At 36.8% G+C, this 25,187-nt stretch overlaps 1 long non-coding RNA gene across 2 annotated transcripts in view; it reads left to right on the forward strand.

Annotated features, from left to right (window-relative positions):
* Window positions 1-750: 750 nt before the first annotated feature.
* The window catches only part of LOC136007267 (uncharacterized), a 39,401-nt gene continuing 14,964 nt past the window's right edge, over window positions 751-25,187 (forward strand). For both annotated transcript variants that reach the window (XR_010609565.1, XR_010609566.1), the window contains exons 1-2: window positions 751-940; window positions 21,908-21,983. This is a non-coding gene — a long non-coding RNA (uncharacterized LOC136007267). The remainder of the gene's footprint in view (window positions 941-21,907; window positions 21,984-25,187) is intronic.

The following is a 25,187-nucleotide window of genomic DNA, read 5'->3' on the forward strand; positions in this document are numbered from 1 at the left end:
CCTATGGTAGACTGGTTAGCAATATTGTAATACTTCATTGATTCCATTGTTTGCCTAAAGTGGGTGCTTAAAGCTTTGCTGCATTCGGGGACTAAGATGTAGAGTTTAATGACAACAGCTGGAGGAAAAAGAATATGTGGTTGGGTACTGTAACTCCTGGAAAAAAGGAGAAAAACATAGCAAATGTGAAAAGGAGAAAGATCTTGGAGGCTATCATATGAATTTTTCATTTTAAGTCTAATGAATAATGCTGAAAGGAGACTGAGGTACTGATCTTGTGTACTTTGGTTAGGAAAAAAAAAAGGCTGTTGTTGAAAGAAATGCTGTTTGTGACAGCAGGTGATATATCCCACCTCAGTAACATTAAATACCATCCAGTGGTCATATGCTTTGATGATATAGAGAGAAACAAGTAGGTGAAAGAGCTTCCTGAGAGCTTGCACTACACATTTATCAATGTTTTTATTTTAATAATGAGAAAGCCACCTTTCTTCTCCTTCTTCAAACATTGTCTTATGAACTGCACTCAGTCTGAAAGCTTAAGTGCCTGCCTTTGATAGAACATATTTATACACTGAACTTAGCAAGAAAGAAATAGACTACATCCTAGTTTCAAGCAAATAACCAGTTTCACCCAGCGATTAATAACAGCGCTCTGATGGGACAGAAATGTCCTTCAGGTGAAACTAATGAGTGCTCCTGACAAAAGGGAGACTGCCAGGTGCTATTGGTAATTGCATATGAGGAAGAAAGGCTTGGAAGTTTTTTTAATTTCTTTTTCCTTCTCTGTGCCTGGAGGTTTTGCTTTTGTCTCTGGGGGAAGGAGGCATATTTGTTCTTATAAAAGCAGAAAGGTGTTCTTTGCTATGGAGCTCTTCTAGTAGTTTTACAGTGAAAAATGCTGCAGGACTTGCTGAGCCCCGAAGATCTGATTGTGAAGGTAGATTTCCTCTGCGCATGGTGGTAGGCAACTGCCTGTGGCATAACAAATGTTTGCACCAGTTCCTCTTCTTACTGTTGGTTTAGAGATATAGTGATTTTCTAGTCTGGGTTAAGAAGCAGTGTAGCGAACAACTCGATTTTCCAGTCTTTAGCAATCTTGTAGTGTCCAAACTAATGCTGTGATGACCAGATGAGTATTGCTAGTGGAGACATTCTCATAGTATTGTAAATATTATTTTTCCCTTAAAAATGAGAAGTCTTCTAACAAAGCTTTCTGCTGGATAGCATTACTTTTCTGGTTGAATTCTTCAAGGTTTTATGTGGTTTTTTTTTTTTTTTTAATGCCTTCAATACTACTTAGAAGCATAGAAGAAAGGATTTGTCATTTTCAGAAGGTTTGATACCTAAATGAGTGACAAATGATGTTAGTAGAGATTATAAAAGAAAAATTTATGGTGCAGTATGCTGAAATGAATATGTATGTCAGGCTGCAAATGCATTCATGGAACTTTCTTTCATCTTCAGGAAAAAGCCTTTCATGCTCTTCTGAATATGGATGGTGATTACTTGGAGGATCAATCTATTTTATTGAAAGTTTAGCTTTTTTTTTAATATGTAATATAATAACTTAATTTCTCTGTCAAGAGAGTAAGGCTTCTTATGAACCTTATTTCTAAACATGCCACAGTTATCTTCTGGAGATCAAAGATTGTGATCACTAGTTAAAAGTGTCTTTAAGACTTTGTGAATTCCAGATCAATGTGAACAGTAAATGAGAAAGTGTCGGCAGTTGTTGATGAATTCTTGGCACTACAATCTATTGTCCTGGACTTAGATTGCTATAGATGTCTGCTGAATTGTAAATTACATATTTGATTCAATACCACCTAACAGTCTTCTGTGACTGAAAAGATAAACAGTTGTGCTGATAGCAAATTGTACTCTACATATTGATCTCTTAATAACCCACAATTGTAAAACTATGTTTATAATTTATTATCTTTCTTCAATACAGAAACCACATTTTGAATATCTGTTTTGCAGCAGGTAACTTTTCAGTACTAGGAAGTGGATTACCTGTCTTTACTTTTTTCATTCTCATGGTTTTCTCTCCAGTTTTCATGGAAGAATGCGCTCCCATTAGTAAATCCGCTGCAGTAATCTGTTAATAACAAAGCCAGAAAGTAAGCTTGCCATTGGTTTACTATGTTGTGTGAAAGGGGTTGTTGACTGCATGCACAGTTGCTGCCTAAAATGACCTTTTTTTGGTAATCTAATGACTCTTGAACACTTGATTCCTTAAGTAGTATTGAGGCCCTTAGTGCCCTGCTGTATTTTCCTAGAAATTCTAGCAATAAGCCAACTTTTGAACACAGAATATGATTGATACATGTGCCCATGTTTTATTCTATCAGATCTTTCTTTTATTTAGGGATGCCTAATACCGCTTAATAGCATTTTCAAAACTCTTTCTATTGAATTCATAATCCAGAGATAGGTTAACATGTCTTGCTGTGGAAGGTACTGCCAAAAATTAAATGTGATCTTTTATGTGTTTCTGGTGATAGGGTCACAAATCTATTCATGTGGATGAGCAAATGTGCTGGTCTAACAATGTGGTGGTCTCTCAAGATTACTTTTGCTGTCAAATTTTACTCAGAATATATATACATATATTTTTAAGAATGTAATTTCCCTTCTACTTATACTTCCTGAACTCAACGCATTCATTAACGGACACTGAAAGGAAGCTAAAAACGAAAAAGGTCTTTTCAGCTACTTACTTCCCCTTACAGTTCTGCTGACTGTTTGCTCATGAAACTTCAAAAATTCACAGCATTTGCTTGAGAGAAATAGACTAATGTATTGATCTATGGTATTTTTATAACGTTATCTTTTCTGTAACACTATTTTTTCGCTTTAAAAACTGTATGTTGAGGTCGTTAATTCTGAATGTGCTGAGAGGGCATAAACTGAGCAGGATGGGATGAGAAACATGCCCCTTAGTTTCTGAGTGAATGCCACCTATTCAAGTTCTCAACTTGATATTGCCTAGCTGATTGTGTGTGTTAGATCAAAAGGTGAGAAAATTTTGAGAACATATAACAGACTATGAATATTCTTGCATTAATATTAGGAAAAATCAGGTAGTCTCTACTAAAAGTCTGGTTCACAGGTCTGTTTCTCTAAGGTGATCCTTTGGTTTCCATTGACTTTACTGTAACACATTCAGAAGAAGGGTCTAGTCTAATGGGTTAAGACTCTAATGGAAAAGACAGAAGCCTGTTTAGATTGCATAAAGGAAATAGCACCATGTAGAGAGTTTTACATAAAATAGTACCTTGAAAGTGTCTTATTTTGCTGTTAATTTAGCATCTCTGATAAAAATAAAAAATTAGTTGACTTATGTCTTTGGAGAAATCGATATGTTGAAAGTAGATGACAATGAAATCTGCAGACTGACAGATATTTTTACTCAGCAAAGGGCTTTAGAGCAAGGAGGTGCAAGAACTTAAAAATTAGCCAGCATGTCTCCCTCCCCACATGGCATTATGAAAGAAAGGAGGATAATTTTAAAGTGGCCTACAGTGGTAATTGTATGATACATCTCGACAGATTGAGATGTCGCACAGTGGCTCTGCTGAATATAAATTGTCAACATTGCATGTAATTCTTTGCCTTTTCTTGGAGCATGTAGTGTGAAAATAAGATGGCTAGGTGTCTAAATCATATAGATAACTACTTTGTCTGTCACTGTTATAGATAAAAGCCAATAACAACAAATAAAACAAATTACCTGAAATAAAATTTTAAATCAAATAACTTGCCACTTTGGTATTTCTATTGATGGCGTTTATTAAAAGAGCTCACATAACAACATGCAGCAACTTATTGAAGCATGCTTTCACAGCAGTACAGCCGGAAACACCTTGCCTTAGTTCCATTACTGCCACCAAAATTTAAATTTAAGGTATGTTTTTCTACCTATTATTTTGGCAATTTTACCTCATAAAGTCTTAAGCCTCTGAGCAACAGAAGGATGTCTGGCAACTGTAGACTGAGAAACAAAGTGAAGCGTCTGGCTACATGATGGAACTTTCTTTAAAAAGAAAAAAAGGTATTCTGTGTTGCTGCTCAAAGATGGATTCTCTGTCCCTTGAATAGGACTTCTTTGAGCAGATAGTTTTCTTATCAGGTGTGTAATCACACTTCAGAGATCTTGTATCTGCTGGTTAACAGGGGAAAGTTAAATGATAACTTTTTACTTTACTTGTAAAGTTTCTTAAAGTTGGAGAAGTGAAGTGAAAATATTTGGTTTTCTGCACTTTAACATATTCATTCTAACTGGTGTCACTTACCGTAGAAACAAAAACTAAATTTAGAAGACCTTTGGAATGTGCTTACCAGCACCTAGAATCGCGGAGCAGCTCAGTAGATGCTTAGATTTAAGTACTTGTGCAATCCTGCTGATCTCTACTTATCTCTAGTTATAAAATGAAGCAAATACTTTTTTAGTATCCTGTAGTGGTACAGGGCCAAATTATCTGCCTTTTTTCATCCCTTTTTAGTATTTATTTTACTTCAAATAATGAAGTTGGATCGCTATTTTGATCTCTGCTGATCTATCCTTGTACTGTTGCCTTTAATAGAGCCTTAAGACCTAAAAGCTTGCAAAGAGCTTGAGCATTTTTGACTGAACATTCTCCTTCATAATACAAATTTATGCAACTTTGTTATAAAAATACACTCTGTTAAATTCTCATTATTGACATTTGTGGTTAGAAGAAGAGAAAGACCCATTCTAGGAAAGCCCTGTCACTTTGTCTGCATGTGGCAGCAGGCTTCCACTGAAGGAAAAAGGATCATTATTGGGCTTTTTATTATTTTTTTTTAATTCAAATTAGTTTACTTATTTGCCAATGGCTCCGTTTGGGTAGCTGAACCTTGAATTTGTGAGGCCAGTGTCTGTCAGCTTATTGTTTGTCATGAGCATGTTTTGCTGAAGAATGTAATTTAACTGAAATTGTGATTAAAGACCATTTAATTTTTTGCCAAGTTGGCTGCTTGGCAAAGTGTCAGCAGAAAATCAGCAGCTATTGCATATAAAATAACCCCTTTTAAGTCAGTGGTGTACAGTCAGTCATATTTAGCATTGGCTTAGCTCTAATTGATTCCCTGGAAGTGCACCCAGATTTATGTTGTCTCATTATTTTAAGGCAAACCTGCATCATTTGCATTGAGGGCATCATTAGGGTTTGGGGCCATGTAACCACTGTAACACAGCTGATGAATGACATGGTGCCAGGCTCAGTTGCCAAGATTCTTATTTATTTATTTATTTATTTATTTATTCGTTTGTTTATTTATTTATTTATTTAATTCTTCCTCTAGGGAAAATTTGCTAAATGTGTTGGAGGTTTGAAGCCCAACTATTTATGTGAGGAAATCCTGGGCATCCTAATTCAGATTATGTTTTATCAACGTCCATTTAGTTTCAGGAGGCGTTTTATCCTTTGATACATCCCTAAAATTGAACTGTGTTCTTTGTGGGAAAAGATATGGAAGGATAAGTTTGGAAAGCAATAGCCCATGGCCCTATGTTTTATGGGTCCTCGTCAAATTGCACGGTGGTTAACAACATGGTGTTACAAGGCTTCGGCTACTGTGTGACTGTTACTGGTTTCATGTAAATACATTTAAGATAAAAGTAAGTAGTATCATTATTGTATGAGAAGGATTAGGTGTTTATATAGCTATTGTATGATATCTTTAGTGCTAAGTCCCAGTGTGATTAAATAATTATCAATTGTTTTATATTAAATGACGATGTAACTGTCTTGGTGGCTTTAAATAACACATTACTTGAACAACCATAATTTAAAGCATTGCCATTATTTTCACTGGGGCCACAAAACCTATGATACAGATAGACATGGTTTTAGAGAAAGATTTTATTTTTTGTTTGAACTCTTTTAAAATTGGTTAGAATTTCATCAGGAAGCAAGTAATGATAACTTTAAAACGTTGGTATAGGACTGTGGTGGTGGGTGAGGAAATATAACTGCTTGTCACTCTGCAAGTATTCTGCTGACTTTTGCTGGAACGTTTTGTTTGTTGCGGCCTCTATAGAAATAAATTCTGGCTGTGGCTAATGGTCCTTGTCTTATGTGAACAGAACTGAAAAATAAAGAAATGATAACGATGTAATGGTGTTTAATGACATTGCAATAGTCTGAGAAGCCATTGCAAGTGTGCGCCCTAACCAAGCTTTCATAGGAAGATAGGGATGCCTACATATGGTGCACTGAAGTCTTGGGAGTAATAAAAGTGCATGTTTAATAGACTCTTAATCCCTTATTTATGGGTATTTATGACTTCAGTATTTATGTGACTTTGTAATATCAAGCCATATCCTGTAAAAAAATGCTAGCTTAAAATAGACGTTTTCCTGGTAATTGCCCCAAATATATTAATGAATAGCCACTTTCAAGTGGCTAGCTGTGATTATTTTACTGGCATCTTTTGAGTTAAGAGAGAAAAATGACATGTTTACACAATTTATTCTGCAAGGGGGGATGTTTACATAACATGTTTTGGATAATAACAATACTCTTTTGTAATATAAGAAGTGAGACTGATATCAGCCCAGGAATATAAACAACAACAAACCCAAACACCACCACTACCCACCCAACCCACCAAAAAAACCTTCCAAGCTGCCCCCACTTCTCCCTCCATTCCCTGGAATCCTTTGAACATTCCAGACTCTATCCTACTTGTCAGGCTTTCACCATGACAATAACAAAACTATAGGTATCTTCTAATTTTAAATGGACTTTAATAAGTTAAATTTTGCTTGGTTGCAACCACAGAACAGTGGGCATATCTGGGTTCAAAATACTCCTCTTCAGAAGCAGAAAGTGCAGGTAGATGGTTAGCTGCAAACAATATTTTGCTCTCCAGATTTTACAAACTATAGTATCTGTGTTAAAACCGAGAGAGTTTACAAAACTATAGTATGTATGTTAAAACTGAGTCTCACTGATGCTAATATGAGGAGGGGGGAGGGGATGCAGAAGCTGTATTTCACACTGAAAAACAATAGGTCTCTTTGAAGTTTTTTGTGAGTGTGTCATTCCAATTTGTGTAGGTAGAACAACAGAACGTTCACTCATGCTGTCAGGCTTGTTTTTTTATTGTAATTGTGCAATTGTTCAATCCTACAGCAGGTGTCAACAGTGGAGACATTGAAAAAGGACAAGATGTTTGCATATTTGGCAAAACCTGCTGACAATCTAAGAGGAGGTCTGGAAAGTAGGGATATTGGTACCTGGATCGCTAGATATACATTGATTAGGTAGCCTGTCCTTATTTGTATGTGGTCTCACTGGACTGTTTCACAGGCACAAAGGTGAGCACTGTACCCTTTTAGGGTCTGTGCCTTATGGCGCACTTGGGTCAGCTTGCACAGATGCTGAACATCAAAAAGCTGTATGAAGTGTCCACTCTGCCAAATATTTAAGCTGTCAACCTGTTATTCAGCTCATTTGTCAACCTGCAGGAAGCACAGGTGTGGAAAACGTAAGTCTTCTCCTCCTATAAGAGAAACCAGCTCAGAAAACCCAAGAACTCCTCCAAAGCAGGATGATTAAGTAATGTATTAGAACTAGTAAACTTATTAAGCAAAGGGAAATACTGTGTCTTTCATCTGTCTCTGTCTTTGGCTACATTAATAAATATCCAGCAGTGAATGTTCATTATAGTGTTTGTACTTGTAAAAGGATTTTGGCAATTTATTTCTAAATGTCTGTTAAGATAGCTCATTGTAACATTCAAGACAAGAATTTTTTTTCTATTGAAAAGTAAGAAACATCATCAGAGGAAGGATGTATGGTACATTTTTCAGTATGAAATACATTAGCAGTATGCATTTTTCCACAGCAAGGTCTAAGTTGGTGATATTGAATACTTGCTATTGGTCTGTGGAGTGGAGAAAAACAAAACCAAAATAAATAACCTAAGCAGGACACGAAGTGGGGAGTTGGCATAAAATTCCAGGATATTAAAGCTTATGAGATAATTTACACTGAAAAGCAGATGCTTCTGTACCTCTCCTCTAAATTAATAGTGAAAAATTTAGAAAATAATACCTTTTAATAGAATATTTTATAAGTAACCATTATGGAGACTTAACATGGCTATACTAGCTCGTGCTAGGCTTTCACTGACCACAGGATATAGAATAACTTTTGCAGAAGTACAGCAAAAGTAATAGCAGTGTTTATTATAACTCTGTTCATCTTTGAAAAGCACATATGCTCAAAGCCAGTTCTGTGGTCTCTATAGGCATGCCAAAATAGTTCATGAAATAGGTAGCGCAAATATCAAAGAAATCTGAGCAGCTTTTAAATTTTACATGTCTGTACAATGTGGATAGAATACTTATAGCATCTACATGTGATGAACACATGTAAAATATGCTCTGTGAAAACGAACTTTTTATCTCCCACTAGGAAGAGTTCCTAGGAGGTGTTGAAAATACGGTTTTGCTCATTCTGTTTGCCGATATGACAGTCAACTGAAAATTCAGATTGGTCAAAATATCTTGAATTTTCATGGGTGGTTAGCAGGTTGTATGTGTTTGCTGGCAGTCTCTGGGTGAGTGGTGGGAGATAACAGTGGAGTTTCCAGATGTTTATGGACACACATCTGTTTCAGGTACCTTTCCTTGAATTGCTCTTGTATATGTGAAAACAGTGCTGTCTTGATTTTGCTGATGTTGTCCTAGGATCTCATCTCTTCCATCTCACTTCAGAACATCATGCAAGAAGTGTGTTTTATAATGGGGCTGTGCAGTAGACTTGTCTAATACCAGTGAAAGCAATGGTAGCAAAGAATTGGAAGTAATGTGTCTTCAGACTTCTGCGCTCTCTCGCTAAAAAGTTAGCCATGGTATCAAATACTGGTACCTTGTTAGCAGTGTTTTCTGGTAGTAGATGTTGCTACAGAGATCTTTCTACTACAGTCTGAATGTGGTGCTTGGATTGCTAGTTGCCCCTTTTGCAGTAGATTGCATGTGCACAAAATCGTACCAGCTCAGAATCAAGGCAGTCCTACTAGATTAGAATTTCTGCTATTTAATGTGTCTAGTGGTGCCCTGCTTTCCTCTGTGGCTGGTGTCAGGGCTACGGCCTTTATAATTTGATGCTGTAGTTCTCTTGATTGTGCTGCTAGGATTCATGAAGATGTTAAAATTATTATAGAAACTAGAGTTTGGATGTCACTAGGTAGGTTTATAAAAGTTTTCTTAGTCTGAATTATTAATAAAAGCCTCATAAATTTGTTTATAAGTGGATGTTGTCAAGAATGTCATTACATGCACTGATCATGACAGGCTGTAGCAGCCAGCTGAAACTGTCAATAAAACAAGCTGTTAGAATTGTGGGAGAAAGAAAAAAGGCATTAAATAATATTAGAGCATCTTGTCAGAGAAAATAAGGAACTAGCCTTTAGTATGTGGGGGAGTGGGAAGAGGGAAGGTTTTATAATAGCTGAGTCTATAAATAAGAAAGATTTAGTGAAAAAGGAAAAGAAAAAAGTATTAGCTAAAATAATCCTATTGTTTTATTAGAATATTTGTTAATATATATTTCTGAATATTCTGGCTTGGAAGAATTTTAATTAGGGAACCTATAGCAGTAAGGGAAATTTGTGAAACAGAGATGATAGTTTTGAAGATGCAAGTTATTGCTTTTAATAGGGCATTGGGAGGAAGAGAACAGAAGTAGAAATATGCAAGTCCTAAATATATGTGGAAGTGCAGAAAGTGTGAATGGGAAGAGAGAGGCTGCTAGGCATTTTCTGTACTGATTTTAATATGTCACTTGAGTCTATTATGTCATTTATATAACATCAATGGATTGCTGGAACGAATTGGAAATGCTCAGCAAAACCTAGCCCTTTTTTTTATTTTTCTAGTCTACCTAGAAAAACAGTCCTGTGTGAATAGATTTCCTACAAGCATCCAAAAACCTGGTAACATTCAAACCAGTAGCACTGGGGATTCGCTAAGGCATACTGCTATTTTGTAAACTGTTTCTGTTTAGTTTTGATGCCTCAGTCTTTACCTAATACGTAGCCACAGAGTTTAATCAAGGCTTGAATTCATAGCCTTACTTTAGAATTTTTATTATTATAATTAAAAAGTCTTTTATACCTTCGTTAAGATTCAAGCAATTTCTGCTTTTATGTGATTGCTAGAAGTGCAACAACTGTGTTTTTCTTAAACTAATGGAATACCTCTGCTAAATCTTTAGACCAGTTAGATTTCACTAGGTACAGTTTAGACCAAAGAAATAGGAATTAGAGTATGCCAAGTATTCACCTTAATATTAGTTTCCTCATCCTTAATGTAAACTGAAATATGTAACAAAAAAGAAGATTCTATTATTCCTTGCTGTAGTACCTCAAGGTGTACAGTTTTTCAGGCAATACTGATGTGTTTTGGGAGCTGGATGAGACTTTCCCAATTCACAATCAGTTGATTAATACTTTCAGCCTATTTTTATTTGGCAGTGGCCTTTTTAAAGATGGGTAACTCTCACCCAACATAATATGAAACAAGCTGTAAATCGGTTTGTGGTTTGGATCAGGTGACATACCAAAGAATTATGTGATTACATTTATATTACCACTTAAGCAATGAATTTTCCTGTTTGCTTTAAATTATACTTTGACCCTTGATCAAGGACTAGAAAAATAAGTGAGTTGTTTTTCTCTGAAATTCGTTCCTGTTTTCCCTGGATCAACAGCTTAAATTCACAGTTAATAATAATTGACAAAAGCCTTGATGAAAGAGTGAGAGAAGCCCTGTCTCCAGAGAAATTAATGTAAAAACTCCTGTAGACTTCCTGAGGTAGGATGTTCCCTCAGGTGTACAGGTCGTCTTTCAAAATTTTGTCTTTTACAGATATAGAATAGAAATGCAAAGCTTTAATTTATAGTATTATGTTCTCTATTTCTCAATTTGAACTGATACAAAATAGTTTTCTATAAACACTAGTTTGCTTTGTGCCTTCTGAACACCTCAAATACCTGCCTTTGTTTCCAAATACTATCTCCTTCTGTTTACCTAAACCACCTCTCCCTTCAGTGTCCCTTCTGTCTGTGAAGCGAGTGCTGTTGCCTAAGCTTGCTGGTTTGAAGCTGCCCAAGTGTCGAGTTGACTAGCTGGAAATTTCACTGGCTAGCTGGTTGCTGTCTATGGAAAGACACAGTAGCCTTAGTGGAGGAAACAACAGGGTATCTGTTCTCTGATCAGCAGCTGGTTTTCATGTAGCATGAAGAATTACATATTTGAGACTATCACCCTATTTTCATATTTAAGCTACATTTTACTAATGGATTCTGAATTTGTTGACAATAGGGATAGAATGCCACCTTTTCTTCCCTTAGACTATGCTAAAAATCTACTTTAATAAGATTATTGGCAAGAGAAAAATTTGTCTTTAACCAAATGATTGCCTGCCACTGATTTATAATGACTTTTTTTTCCAAAAGTCAACTTCTAACTTCCTTTGGCGTAAACAAAACATGATTTATTCTAGCAAAGGCTGAACTTGACCATTCACATTTAGAGGAATAAAAATGGAATGCGTGTCCCTGAGAGCATTACATAGTAACTTCATTAGGGAGACTCAATTACTAAAAGTAGAGACTTCCATTCTCCCTGTTTGACTTCATGTTTCATGGCATTTCATGTTTACAATAGCAAGAATTTAAACCCCTTGAGAGAAGCTGGAACTGCGTGTTTGTGGGGAAAGATATATCTGCAATTGCTTATTGATTCAGTTTCTTAGTATAAATGGCACCATGATCAGGCAAGATTCCAGAGATGGGGTGCAACTCTCATGCAATTCTATTAGTTCATCTACTGTATGTTGTCATTGTGGTAATCCATATATGTAAAGACTGGCTCTGGGAAGCTATTTGCGTCCTCCTATATGTGTTATGCGGAGATCTCTTTGCCATTCTTTTCTAAAAAAAAGGAAGTTGAGAGAGAAGGTGAAGAGGGCTATTATTGAACATCTTCCTTAAGAAAATGTTTCCTGTTGGGCCATGAACCTGACTCTCTGCTGAATGGTCAGTTTGTCTGGAAATCTGCCAGAGTACCATTTTTGCAGTCTTGTGTATGGAGTTGTCCTTGTTCTATTGGAAGAAGGTCCTCCTCTGCCATCCAGCTAAACCTATATCTAATCTGACAGAAAAATTTCTTCTTTGCTCTCTTGCTCTCCTCCAATCTGCTCTTCCCTCGCTATGCAATAACTGTCGTGTATGTCAGGATATCCAGAATCTTAGGGCCTGTTTGTTGTGCTTGCGTAGTGCCTGCTTATGATAAAGGCTAACAATAACTAGAGCTACCAGTGTCGGCTTCCTCTGCATGGTTTTTTTCTTTCCTTCCTTTTTATTTCTTCTGAAACAGCTTCTGGACGTTTTAATACCACTTTTTAGGTGCTTCTATGTCTTGTCATTTCCTTAAAGAACAACTGAAAATATTCATAATGAAACAGTCAAAGCTCAGAAACATTATGTTGATTAAAGATCTGAAGACCAATGCCTATGACTAGTTTTTGGCTCTACTAGGTTGATGCAAATCAAAATGTTGTCAATGGCAAAAAGTGTTGTCATGTTAAAACTTTTATTGGGAAACGTTGATTGATGAAGGAAGAGAAAATGTTTATCAGGTGTTCTGTAGATTCTGCTTATCAGGTTCAATGCAATCATCTATGCTCTCCTAACTCCTGCCATCTGAGTTTGTATTCATCCATTGGTCCAGACTTAAGCTATGTGCTTTTTGAACTGTCTCTTTGCTGCAGCTGTACTGTGCCTAGCAGAGTTGGGAATTAGGCCTATAGGTGCTACTGGAACAAAACTAGATAACAAGAATACTGGAGAAAGAATATTCTGATGTTTCATGAAGGGTAGTGCTTTGCAGTTGATACATGAAAGTGAACTGTTCCTGTGTGCTCTGATTGAATGATTGTCAAATTATGTTAAAAAAATATATATATTGCAGGGTTGCAGGGAATCTACATATCCTTGTAGAGAGAAAAGCTGTACAGAATCCTCAAGAGTCCTATATGCTATATAGCTTAGTGTCTAAGCAATGACAGGTCAATAAGAGAAGACAAACAATATGGAGTAATGGAATTTATTTGTTTCAGTTGTGTTTAACCTTCTTAGTTCTTTAAGTCCTTTATCCTACCCAAAACACATAATCTTTTGACATATAGCTTAGGTGACACGTAAAATCATGAGAGCTTATCACGATTTCTAAGAATTTGCAGCTCGTTTATCTGTAGTATAATTAAAAATGGAGTTTGAACTCTGTTTTTTATGCTCTTGGTAAGGACATGAATTTGGAGCAAATTTGCATAATAAAATTTGCTTTTCTCGATGTTCAGAGCAGGAATATAATTAAAAAGGTGAAAGGCTTAAGAGATGATAGTTCATAATGTACTTATTAAAACTCTGATTAAAATAAAATGTCGCATGGAAAAAGATTAAGCTGCTTTAGTGCTGTATTTTTGATTTTTCTCATTATATGTATGGTGAGGAGATGACTCAACAGTGCTATAGGAGAAAAAACATCCTAAGCTACTGCTGCTTGGGCAAACCTATTCAACTGGAGTTTCTAACAGCTGTTCCCAAGCTTCATTAAGGCTCATTATGAGTTGTCATGTAGTAGAGAACTTATATTTTCAGATGATCTGTGCACAGCAGTAGAGATAAAAGTCTATCTTAAGGCTGCACTAAAAAGAACAGAAGATGGTACATATTAAAAATAGATTACTGAAATTCCCTAATTAGCTAGCATAGACCTTAAAAGCAAAGTACAATCAGTGAGTTTTCAAGAGAGAAGGGGGAAAAAATGACTCATCTGTGGCTGGACTCTTTGACTCAAGCCTACATACTCATTAATGAGAATTATTTACCAATTATCCTTTAATAATGTATACATACTTAAACACACGTTCATGTGTTTTTATTTCTCCAGAATCTAATGCCTAGCTGGTCTGTTAAGAATTGCCTTCAGATCTGATTTATGTGACAACAAAAAGGAAAACGATAATTCCAGTCTCTGTTTTGATTGAAACTGTGAAAATATTTGATTCTAAATTGATACATTCCATGAATTTGGGTCTAACTAGAGCTTCAGATGTGAATAGCTCTGACTTTTGGAGAGGGTAGAATGGGGAAAGACAACAGTAATAACTCAGATCTCAGTTTTGCAGCAGTACAAGTTTGTTTCCATGTCTCATTTAGCCTCTTATAAATTACAAGTATTTTGTCCCTCCTCTATTTTGAATTGTGAAAACTGTAGATATTTTGAAAATGCTAAATGTTTCTTCCACAACAAAGCTGGGGGGGGAGATGTGGCCTAATCAACAAAGTTATTCCTCACAAAGAGAAATGAACAAAGTGAGAGGAGACTTGGCAAGGGATGATCACTCCAGTATTTTTATGCCACCCCTCTTCCTTGAGGACATGCTGCAATATGACCATAACAACATTTATTTGATTGGAGTGATGATTCAGTGTGAAAACCGGAGCCTTTTCTGGATATGCTACCAACAAGAGAAAGAGCTACAAATGAAAAGAGTACAAATGAAGCAGGAAGTCAGTCACAGGACAGACATCTCCTTTCCATTGGCTCTAGGTGGGTTTGCCTCATTCTGAGAGGATTGAGCAGGATCAGATGTCTGAAACTAGAATTTCTGCAAATGCTTCTGCAAGTCTTGCTGGTATCTCATTGTTTTGATATTTACAAAGAGGGGCACTGATATTTTCAGTCTATTCTGTTGGTGTTAAAAAAGTTATCTGGACAATAGATTGCATTGTATGAAGAATATATATATTTTTTTATGAACTTGTGATGGCAAAAGAAAATTTTCAGATAGTCTGCTGCTGGTCTGCATCATAGGCATCATTTAACATCAGCCTAAACATAAACATTTTCAGTCTTGCTGCTATTATTCTGCCTGTAACACTCAAATGCAGCAATACTTATAGCAGGGTTCTGATGGGAATAAGTCTGATGTTGTTCAGCTTCAGAAAACAACTCTTGGTCTTGTTGCAGGTGTCTTTATTGGGATTTTGCAGGTATTTCCTAAACTCAGCACTGTGAGTGCCCTTAATGTGTAATGGATGTTATGCAATAAGTAATTTCATTGGCTCTACTGTATGTTCATTTCATAAACCCAGTATGTTATCTGGTATAATAAACAGGTTGCTCTCACTAAGGACGGACCATCTAATGGGCATAATGATGTCTTTCAGGACAAGACAGTTGTGCTGGTAGAGCAACTTGTCCTTGTGTAGGTGCCTGCTCATAGTAAAGGCTAATAATAACTAAAGCTATCAGTGTCAGCTTCCTCTACCTGAAAATTCTCCCCAAATTATAACATTCTGTGAGTCAAATGGGGGAAAAAATCCCTAAAGTACTCTTTTCCTGCTGTGCAACTGAAATTGGACACAAACAGGATCTCTTATTTTTGGAAATGATGTGTGATTGTAGGCCTGTATATGAGAAAAATGCCTGAAGCAGGTGAATGCTGTGAAGGAGCAACCTTGCAGCAAGAGAAAGCTTGTAGATACTTGTTGTGGTTTAAACCCAACCACAAAAGCTCGTTCACTCACCCTCCCCGACCCTCCCCACTCCCAGAGGGATGGGGAGGAGAATCGAGAGAATATAACTCCCACGGGTTGAGGTAAGAACAACCCAGTAACTAAGGTATAACACAAATCACTGCTGCTACCACGAATGGTAATATTGATAAGAGAAAATAACAAGAGAATACGATACCACCGCCGAACGAGTTCGCCCCCCCTGAAGAGAGAGCGTGCCCTTCCAGGTAACTCCCAGTTACCTCCCTGGGCATGACGTGCTGTGGTATGGAATACCTCTTTGGATTGCTTAGGTCAGGCGTCCTGTCTCTGCTTCCTCCCGGCCTCCCCTCATCCCTGGCAGAGCATGAGACTCACAGAGTCCTTGGCCAGAATAAACGTTACTTAGCAACAATTAAAACCAATCGGTGTTATCAGCTCTGTTCCCAGGCTGGAAGTCAAAACACAGAGCTTGCACCAGTTACTAAGAAGGAGCAAAACAGCTACTGGTAAACCCAGGGCAATACTCAAACATGAAACTCCCTCAGTATGCAAAGGGAGATGTGAAAATGCCCGGTATGGAGTGCTGGAAATGATACCTTTTTAACAAAAAAGGCCTGGAGGAGAGCAGTGGAAGTGTCCAGCAGGTAAATGCAAAGGGCACAGAAAATAAGAAACCACCAAATCACGGGATGAGTAATACTTAAATAGCATCAGGAAAACTTTTATCAAAGATTAGATGGGACGCAGAAGGCTAGAAGGGAGAGAATGTAAGGGAGAAGAGGGAAAGACAAAACGAACATTTTGTTCTTGGAAATATGTTCAGGCAAAAGTTGTTTCATTTATAAAGAATCTTCTCCAGGCAGTTAATTAGCTTTGTCAGTCAGCTGTCGTAAACCAGATTATTGAACTGTTTCATATTTGAAATTCTTTAAACTAACATCTTGACATTGCCAGTAGGTGTGTTAATAATCTGAAGACATGAGAAGAATTTATTAGCTTTGGTGTGCCTGTCTGTGAAATGTAGTAGAGAGTTAACTTCATATTATCCAAACACAGCTTGAGCTTTCTCTTGAAAGGTTCTAATTGCATTTTGAAAATGCCATTAGCTTACTTTGAGGTGGCAAATAGCAATATCGTTGTGTGGGAGGCTCTGTGTACATAATAATGAATCCTAATGGAGCAAATGGCAGCTTCAGGAGTGCCACACTGCTAAAGAGAAGCGTTGAAGGGGGGAAAGAATTCTGTATTATTTTCAGCTAGCAGCTTCCAGCATTCTCTGCAATAATCTGAGTGCAAATTTAAGATGTTTTGATTGCTGTCTAAATGCTGAATTGAGCTGAAAGTGTGTTGTAAATAGTTTTATGGGTTTATCTGTTTGGCATGTTTTCTTTCTTCTAGTAAATGAAAGTCTTTATTCAAAATAGAGCTATTGATTTCAGCAGTATATATTTCACAGGAATATCTAAGTACATGTGCAACATTATTTACTGTATACATATAAGGGCTCTCTTCCTCCACCAGACTGATCAGTCATATATTCACTCTTTTTCCTTTATACCATACTTATCACCATAAAAATTTATACTAACAGTAATACGTCTCATATGAAGTATCCATGCTCTCCAAATTATGTTAGGTTTTTAATAATTTAAGATGCTAGTGTCCTATCCTATTTCTCTTTTGGACTACTGACTTAGTCTTCTGGACAGGCTGGTCCCTGTTTCCTGTGGCTACTGCCAACTGCTTTGAGCTTTAGTCTCTTTGCTAAATTGATCCCTGTTTTGTTTAATTGATCAACTTCCACTTGCTGTATTTCATTCTCTTATTCCATTCTGTTCATGAGCTCATGTTGTTAATGTTTAGGTCTCGTCTTGTCTGTCTCTTAAAGACAAATCCTGCTCAGATCCTGAAGCTGCAAGATGATGCCTAAAATGGCTGCATTCTTCAGGGAATTTAAATCATGAGATTAACTCAGATCATGATCTACCATGTATGAAGGAATAATCTTCTGAAGTCTTACAATTTACCCAAGTTTGCCTCCCTTGACTTGCCAGGCAGACTTCTTTTATGCAGTCCAGAATATGATTTGCTTTCTACAAGCACATATTACTGGTTCATGTTCAATTTTTCACCTATCAGTATCCCCAACTCCTCCTCTGCAGGGCTGCACTCAATCCATACATATATTGATAGAGGGGATTGCTCTGATCCAGGTGGAGGACCTTGCACTTGGCTTTGTTGAACTTCCTGAGGTTTGCTTAGACCCGCTTCTGAAGCCTATCAAGGTCACTCTGGGTGGCATCCCTTCCCTTTAGCCATTTACTGCACCCCATGGCTTGGTGCCCTCTGCAAATGTGCTGAGGATGCCCTCGATCCTACCATGACATTAATAAAAAGACATTGAACAGTACTGATCCCAGTATGGACCCTTGAGGGACACCACTTGTTACTGATATCCGTTTGGACACTGAGCCATTAGAAAGCTATAATTCTAGAGTTTGCAAATATCGTCTTGTAAAATAAATGAATGTTTTATAAGTCATTTCACACTTGACTGACTCGTTTCCTTCATGTGGGATTTGATGATCTGGGACTTGATGATCTGATATTCCAGCTGTGTGGGCTAATGCATGGGTGAATTCAGAATGCTATCACCCAAATTAGTACTCATGAGATGCTTATTGAAGATTTTTTATTTTTTTTAAATCTGTATTCTCGGAGTGTTGGCCAACTACTGTTTTTCACAGTTCTGTAATGAGATCATCACCATAAGATCCTAAAGCATGAGAAAAAAAGGCAGTGTTAGATACATGCTTTTCTGTGACCAAGATTTCCTCAGTTCCCATCTAACAATCCTTGTATTTCCAGTGAAATATTTTGTCATGCTCTTAACTAGTTTTATAATGTATGATTCATGAAGAGTAACGAGAGTGTAAAAATATTATGAATTTTTCCTCTTAGGTTCTCCAACTTTGTCTGGCAGATGGTAGTACTGCCTGTAGAGCATTCTTATAGAGCAAGCAGTGCACAGCTCTGCCAGCTTTACCGTGCTGTACGTCATACTCGTTTCTGGCCAGCTTGGAACATCCACATATAACTAAGTCTCAGAGGCTCAGCTGTGCATCTAACATTCCAGACTTAAAGCTTTCTTATCATCTGTCTTACCTCTACTTATCTTGCATAAGTAGCCTATTCCTATGAAGCAACAATTAAGCTCTCAGTTTCTCTTTTTAATCCTCTTTTGACAAGCCACTTACATCCTCTCTCTATTTTTCTGGGAGTTTTTGTAAAAATTCATTGTCCTTCTCCCATGTTGTTCCCTATGCGTATCTGTCTTGTGTCTTGTCTTGCACTAGGAGTGCACTCCTCATTTGCTTTTTTGAATTTGATAGAAAAGCTGCTCAGTTCATTGTTATCATTACAATCACCTTTGTAACTTTTACAGTACTATATACCATTGATTTTATTTTCACTTGATCAGACTTTATAATAACCAACTGTAAGTCTTTAATAGTAGATGATGTGTCTGCAGTGAAAATCAAATCCTAAGTATTTTATTTGGAAAAAAATATAATAATAAAAAAAATTCCACGCTCTAGAATATAAGTCTTAGAAAGAAAACATGTAAAAATAGTTGCAAGAATCACCAATTCATGTTTTAGGAGACTTCCTTAAAAACTGAAAGGTTGTAATCACAGTGTCTGGAAATAAGGACCACTGATACAATTTTGTCCAATGAATAGTCATGCAAATCTCCTTAGAAACTTCAAGGAGTCCAGGATTTTATCCCATATAGTTTAAAGAGGTTTTCCACATTCTATGTCACTTTGCATATCAGCCTGGATGATAAATGATGGCATTATTCCACAGAAAAGGTACCCTTGAATTTCTTCCTCTGGCTAGAATTTTAAAGAAAGATTAAGATAAAAAGAATTTTTAGGCTTCACTTTGCAAAGCTGCCTGGAGGGTTGATTGCCTAAGTTTAATGTAAATCATTTTGGAAAGCTTGGTCTCTCCCTCTTTTCTTTGTCCTTGTGACTATAGAAATACTGGTTGCTGTTATTACTGATTTATTTTAGTAGCACCAGACCTCCTGTAAATCAAGGGGTCATACAATTTACTCACTTCTCACTAAGTTTGCTCGCTGCTACAGTCTGAAGCAAGCAAGCTGTGCTCCCTCACACTTGCAGGGTTTCCTAACAGAATTTGAGGGAAGAATGGACACCATCATTTCAGATGAAATAAACAGCAACCCCCCAGTAAAAACCCAGAGCCCACAGCTTCCCCCATCAAGTCCAAAAGAGCCCCCAGAAGATGAGGGCTGTCTTTTTATGATCTACAAGTGGGTTTTTTTTTTTTCCTGATTTTAACTTCATAAGAGAGAGTGTTAATTACTCTTTAAAAAATAATAATAATAACCAATAAGCACTAATCCAGCAATGCATTAATTAATTGCAAGTTGTTGCCTAAGGTCAATTCTTTGTGAATCATTTTGATTTGTGTGAATTCTTGGACTTCAGTGGGTAGCTTGGTTTTCTGCCAAGAAGAAACAATTCAAAATTACTTGTTTTTTATTAGCCACTTTGATAGTATGATCCCAAGTATAGTATATATTACAGTAATACCTAATGCATATCACTTTTGTAGTCAAAATGGGTAAACTTTGCCAATGTATATCAACCCCCTCTCTTTTTAAGAGGTAAATGCTAAAAGCTGTTTAGTTTAAACAGGAATTTCTCATGTAAGAACTTCATGCTGTGAGTAGTATCCAAAGGCTTTTAACCTGAACAGAACACACAGTGATTTGAAAATAATGGTGAACAAGACTCTTAATAACTTTCAGGACCCACTGTACTCTGACACATTGACTGGTCATTAGCAAATTGGGTTTTTATACTTTTCCATTATATGCTAAATGGATGTGATAAAATTGTAATTGTTTGGTTAGAAAATATTTGATTAGGAAATTGGATCTGAATTTATTAAAAATGCTGTTAAATTTTAAGCCATGTCTAAGTTGTCCTATATTACTTTGAGAAAATGTATGATTTTGAATATTTGTTATTAAAAATAACATTTTTGTTCAGAAACAGACTAAGCCTTCTGAAAGGTACACTCTGTTTTTATAAAAAACAACCCCCCCCAAAACAAAACAAACAAAAAAATCTAATATTTTTTGGTTGCTTTCAGCTCTGAACTTGCACAAATTTGGAGAAATACTTTATGACAAGACCTGGGTGCTTAAAACTTCCTTTAACTATTGCAAATCACACATTCTGCTTGAAGTAGTAGATTAATGCCATATTATTTTATACTGGTGAACAGTAAAGCTATCCCCGCTTGAGGCAGTGTATGAACCTAGATGCCTGCAGCCTGCCAGCATAATTAAGAGTAGCTGCCAGCAATGGATCCCCAAGGTTCCTGGGCTACGGAGTATTAGAGCTGTACCTGCTATAAGCCCAGGCTATGCTAGCTGTGTGTTACCTGCATCCTTTGTGGGCAAGGGACTTAATTTATCCTGTTTGTATAGTTTTAGTTGGAGAAAAGGATGCTTTGCTTCAGGACAAGTTTCTGACCATATTGTATGTTTCTTTCTATAACTGCCGTGATATAATATCATTGCAACAAAAATGCCATTAAAGCATTATTATTTTGAAATATGGTGACATCTTTCTTGCGGATACTTTTGCTAAAGGTTTAAATATGCAAAATCCCTGAAGGCCTACAGAGTGTTTGGCATTTATTATTTTTCTTATCTTGAAGTGAAAAAGAGTAGTAGAGATTCTTTCTTACTCTAGAGGCCTTTGAATTGTGTTTGTGCTGGTTTGTTCAAAATAATCACTGGGGCTTACAAAACCAATCGGTATCTTTAATAAAGAAAGAGCAAATGCTACAGTTGATTAGCTTTTCTGAAAATACTTTTAAACCATCCTCATATCTTGTATTTTTGCATTCATTTAAATAGAATTTCACGTGGTGTGAAACATTTGTACCTATGCTTCTATTGGTGCTTTGTGTGTACTTGATACTTTAGGTAAAAGACCCAGTTTTGGTTTCATGTCTTCAGTTTGTGATCAGCTCTGAGTGCTTACGAGAATTAGTTGTATAAGTCTAATGTATGCTGTCGTAAAAGTAATGTACTGTGTCTGTTAAACTTGGTCTTAGAGACATTAGTTTTGTTACACGGTTTGTGTGTGGAAACACAGAAGAGGAAAGAATTTGAAAGCAAATGCATTATGTACTGTAACATTAATCAGTCTGAGAAATTAGTGATATTCATGTTTTTTCCAACCAGGTTGTTTCTGTTGGGATGGGAATTTGGTGATGAAGGCTGGTGCTGTTGAAGCTCCTTATCAGAAGAACATAAACAGGTAGGATTTAACCGAACTGAAAGCTATCAGCTCTTGTTTCAAAACTTACTGAGCCCCTGGCAGGAGCATCTGGTGGTTTTCTTGAAGCTTGATGTTTTGACTGCCCCAGTGAGGGTGTTCACATCGGTGGAGCCTCTTCAGCTTTCAATTTGTTTGGAAGTGCAGGCAAGTGTAACTCTGCTTTGTGCTTGCATTCTGGTTTGGTTTTGGTGCTTCCAATTCACCACTGTATTTTGTTGTTGAAAGGTAGATCCTATGTCTGTCAGTCTTTGGTGCTTGTGTGTAAATTGAGAGCATGCTTCCTGGGAGCCACTACTCTCCAACAGCTGATTACAGTCCGGTTGAGTGAGTCTAGTGAGTCATGATGAACTAGGATGTTAATATGCAATTTCCTCTGCATTTTGAAAATAAACATAACCATATGAATGAGAGAGTGATGCTAAAGAAGTCTAGTGAACCATGACAGAAAAAGAGAACACTGCAGTGGATCAGAATGTATTCTCTGACTCAGCATGGAATTTGAAGATTGTAGTTTATCACTTGGGGGGACAAAACCAGCTGATACAGAAAAATAATGTTGTGCTGTTTGCCTTTTATTTAAAAAAATGCTTTAATACATATACTATTTGATAGGTCAGAAAACTTATATATTTTAAGTTGCACATATTCCTTAAATAGAGTGAGGTACTGAGGGAAATACAAATATGATTTTTGAGGACAGTGCCAGTTACAGAACTGGTGAAGTTTCAGAGCACCAAGTACTGAACAGCAGTTGTAATAACTGCTGTTAAATAAGTATAAAGTAGATTCTAAGTGTATGGATGGACTATAATATAGGTATCAAAAATATTTTTAAATGCATACTAGTATACATAATAATATATATTTTCAACCCCATATTTAAAAATCCATCCATATATATATATACACACATGTTATATAAAATTTTTTTTCAGGTTTTTATAGAGAGGGAGAAAACAGGAGATAGTTTATCTGTACTGCAGAGAAAGTATTCATGTTGGTTTTATGTGTATGGAGAAGAAGGGCTGAACAGTCACAGAGCAGGAGAACAGAGAGCCTACAAAGTTTGGAAAAGTGTCTGAACTAAATCACTATTTGTTTTGACGTTTGATGTGAGCAAAAATGTTGGAACAGCTCAACTGCTTTAAGGATAGAAAGCAAAGGATTAAAGTTATCGATTCATAGTAGACGTAAATGACAGGTCACTTATGAACCATACAGATCAATATTAGGTGTAGGCTTTTCATTAATTCTGTGTCTAAATGACTTTGTGGCAAATTTCAAAAGTGGGTTATTCTTCAGTAAAGCTACACAGGATGTCTGGTTGATCTGCACATTTGAATGTTTAGTCTAATCTACATGTGTTTTAGAGAGCTGAGTTTGAGCAACTCTTTCAAAGCAGAGGATGTTAGAGGGAAAGCAAGACTTTCCAGCAGCATTCACTTGAGGAGAGGTCTGACTTTAGGTTGAGGCATTAAAGCAGGCAGAGTCTGCACGGTTGCAAAATACCTGTCAGAGCCATGCCTGAGCCAATCTGTCAGAGTCCTACCAGATTGCTCCTGTAAGTGGTCTGTGCTGGGGCTGTGACCCTTACAAACTTAAATAAAGGAACTGCATGTCTGTCTCACTTCAGCACTCTCCTTTCAGTAATCATTTTCTCTCCATGTCATTCTGTGGCTGGCTTTATTGATTGGGTAGAAAAAGCTGGCTTGGCAAGCTGGGTGCTGAAGGAGGTCTGGAGAGATCTGGCACAGTTGCCTGGCTCAGATGGGGATACTTTCTCCTTTCGAGACATTGTCAAATCGCTTGATCTGTGCCAGCTCTCCAGGTGCAATCTGCAGAGAAAAGGCTGCTAACCTTGAAACCCGCCTAAGTCCGGAACAGTGCTTCTACATGGAGTAAAGTCAACAACCTCCTAGCCCACTCTACTCTGAAGGTGGAGGGAGAGAGTATGTAAAAGCAGTATGATTTCCTTTCTTGTATTGTAGGCAATAACTGAAAATTTATCTCCCTGTGATGTCAGAGGCATTTTTAAACAACTCTTCTAATAGATTTATTATTTTTTTTGTACATAAAAGCACTTGCAGTTTTTAAAGTTTCAGAAACAGGCAGTAAAGTAGCTGTTTCAGTGAAAATTCACACTAGAACAAGTGTTCTCTTTTTGCAAGCTGTTTTAAGTCACCTGCTGTGTATTTGTTGGACAGATTAATAATGTGTGTCCAAAGCAGTTTCTGTAGACAAAAGTACAACAGTCCATAGTTAAAGTATACTTCTGCAAATCTTTTGCTGACTGATTCAAAGACCAAAATGTTGAAAATAATGTGTCTATTAACAGCTTTTTTTAATAGTAAAAGCATATGGCTCTTGGAAAATTGTGATTTGCATTTCCCTAGTCCTATTGGTATAGATGTTAACTAAAAACTATTACTCAATCCTCCGTAATTATGTGAAAAAGGTTTGTGGTACCAGAACTTTACTAGCTAGATGGAGTTCAATGCTGGTTTCACTCTAATTCCATAAGAGGAGTCTTTTTGTTTTGTTTTTTCCTCTTGTTTCAAAAAGGAGGAACAAATGATAGAGAGGGATAGATAATAGGGAAGGAGGAAAATACTTACTGTTTATGTACTCCATTTCTCCATCCGTCCCTCTTATTTCTCCTTGTGATTATTTTAGAACCAGAAAACAATCAGTGAAGGACAATCACATATCATCAAATTGAAACTCAACACATTGTCCTTCTGTGCTGCTAAACTTGACAGTAACTTAGCATGTCATGATGCTGAAGGCTGTCACTTCACTCTTGCACATACAGCCTGACCATATTTTCTGTATAGTGCAGAACCCCCAACAGTTTCTGAAATGTGCTACTAATGCTAGTAGTCAAGGCCAGTGATATCCGTGCCTCTGTACTCAGACTGTTGTTTCATAAGGAGCACTTTGGCTGCTGTAAAGTGGACTTTAATCCTTATGCCATAGCTCTAAACTTTATTCTGCTTCTCTTGATATTGTTGTGTGTGTATATGTGTATCATGCAATACGTTTGAGTTCTTTCACAGTTGTATGTGTGAATTAAACTCCAGACAATTTTTTCTGAACTCCGATTTTGATTTGGCAAATGCAGCAGGCCAGTAGACCTGGAATAAATGGTCTCAGAATGACATGGGACTGAATGCTTCCAGTTGT

Source organism: Lathamus discolor, chromosome 1 (genome assembly GCF_037157495.1).
Source record: "Lathamus discolor isolate bLatDis1 chromosome 1, bLatDis1.hap1, whole genome shotgun sequence".
NCBI lineage: Eukaryota > Metazoa > Chordata > Aves > Psittaciformes > Psittacidae > Lathamus > Lathamus discolor.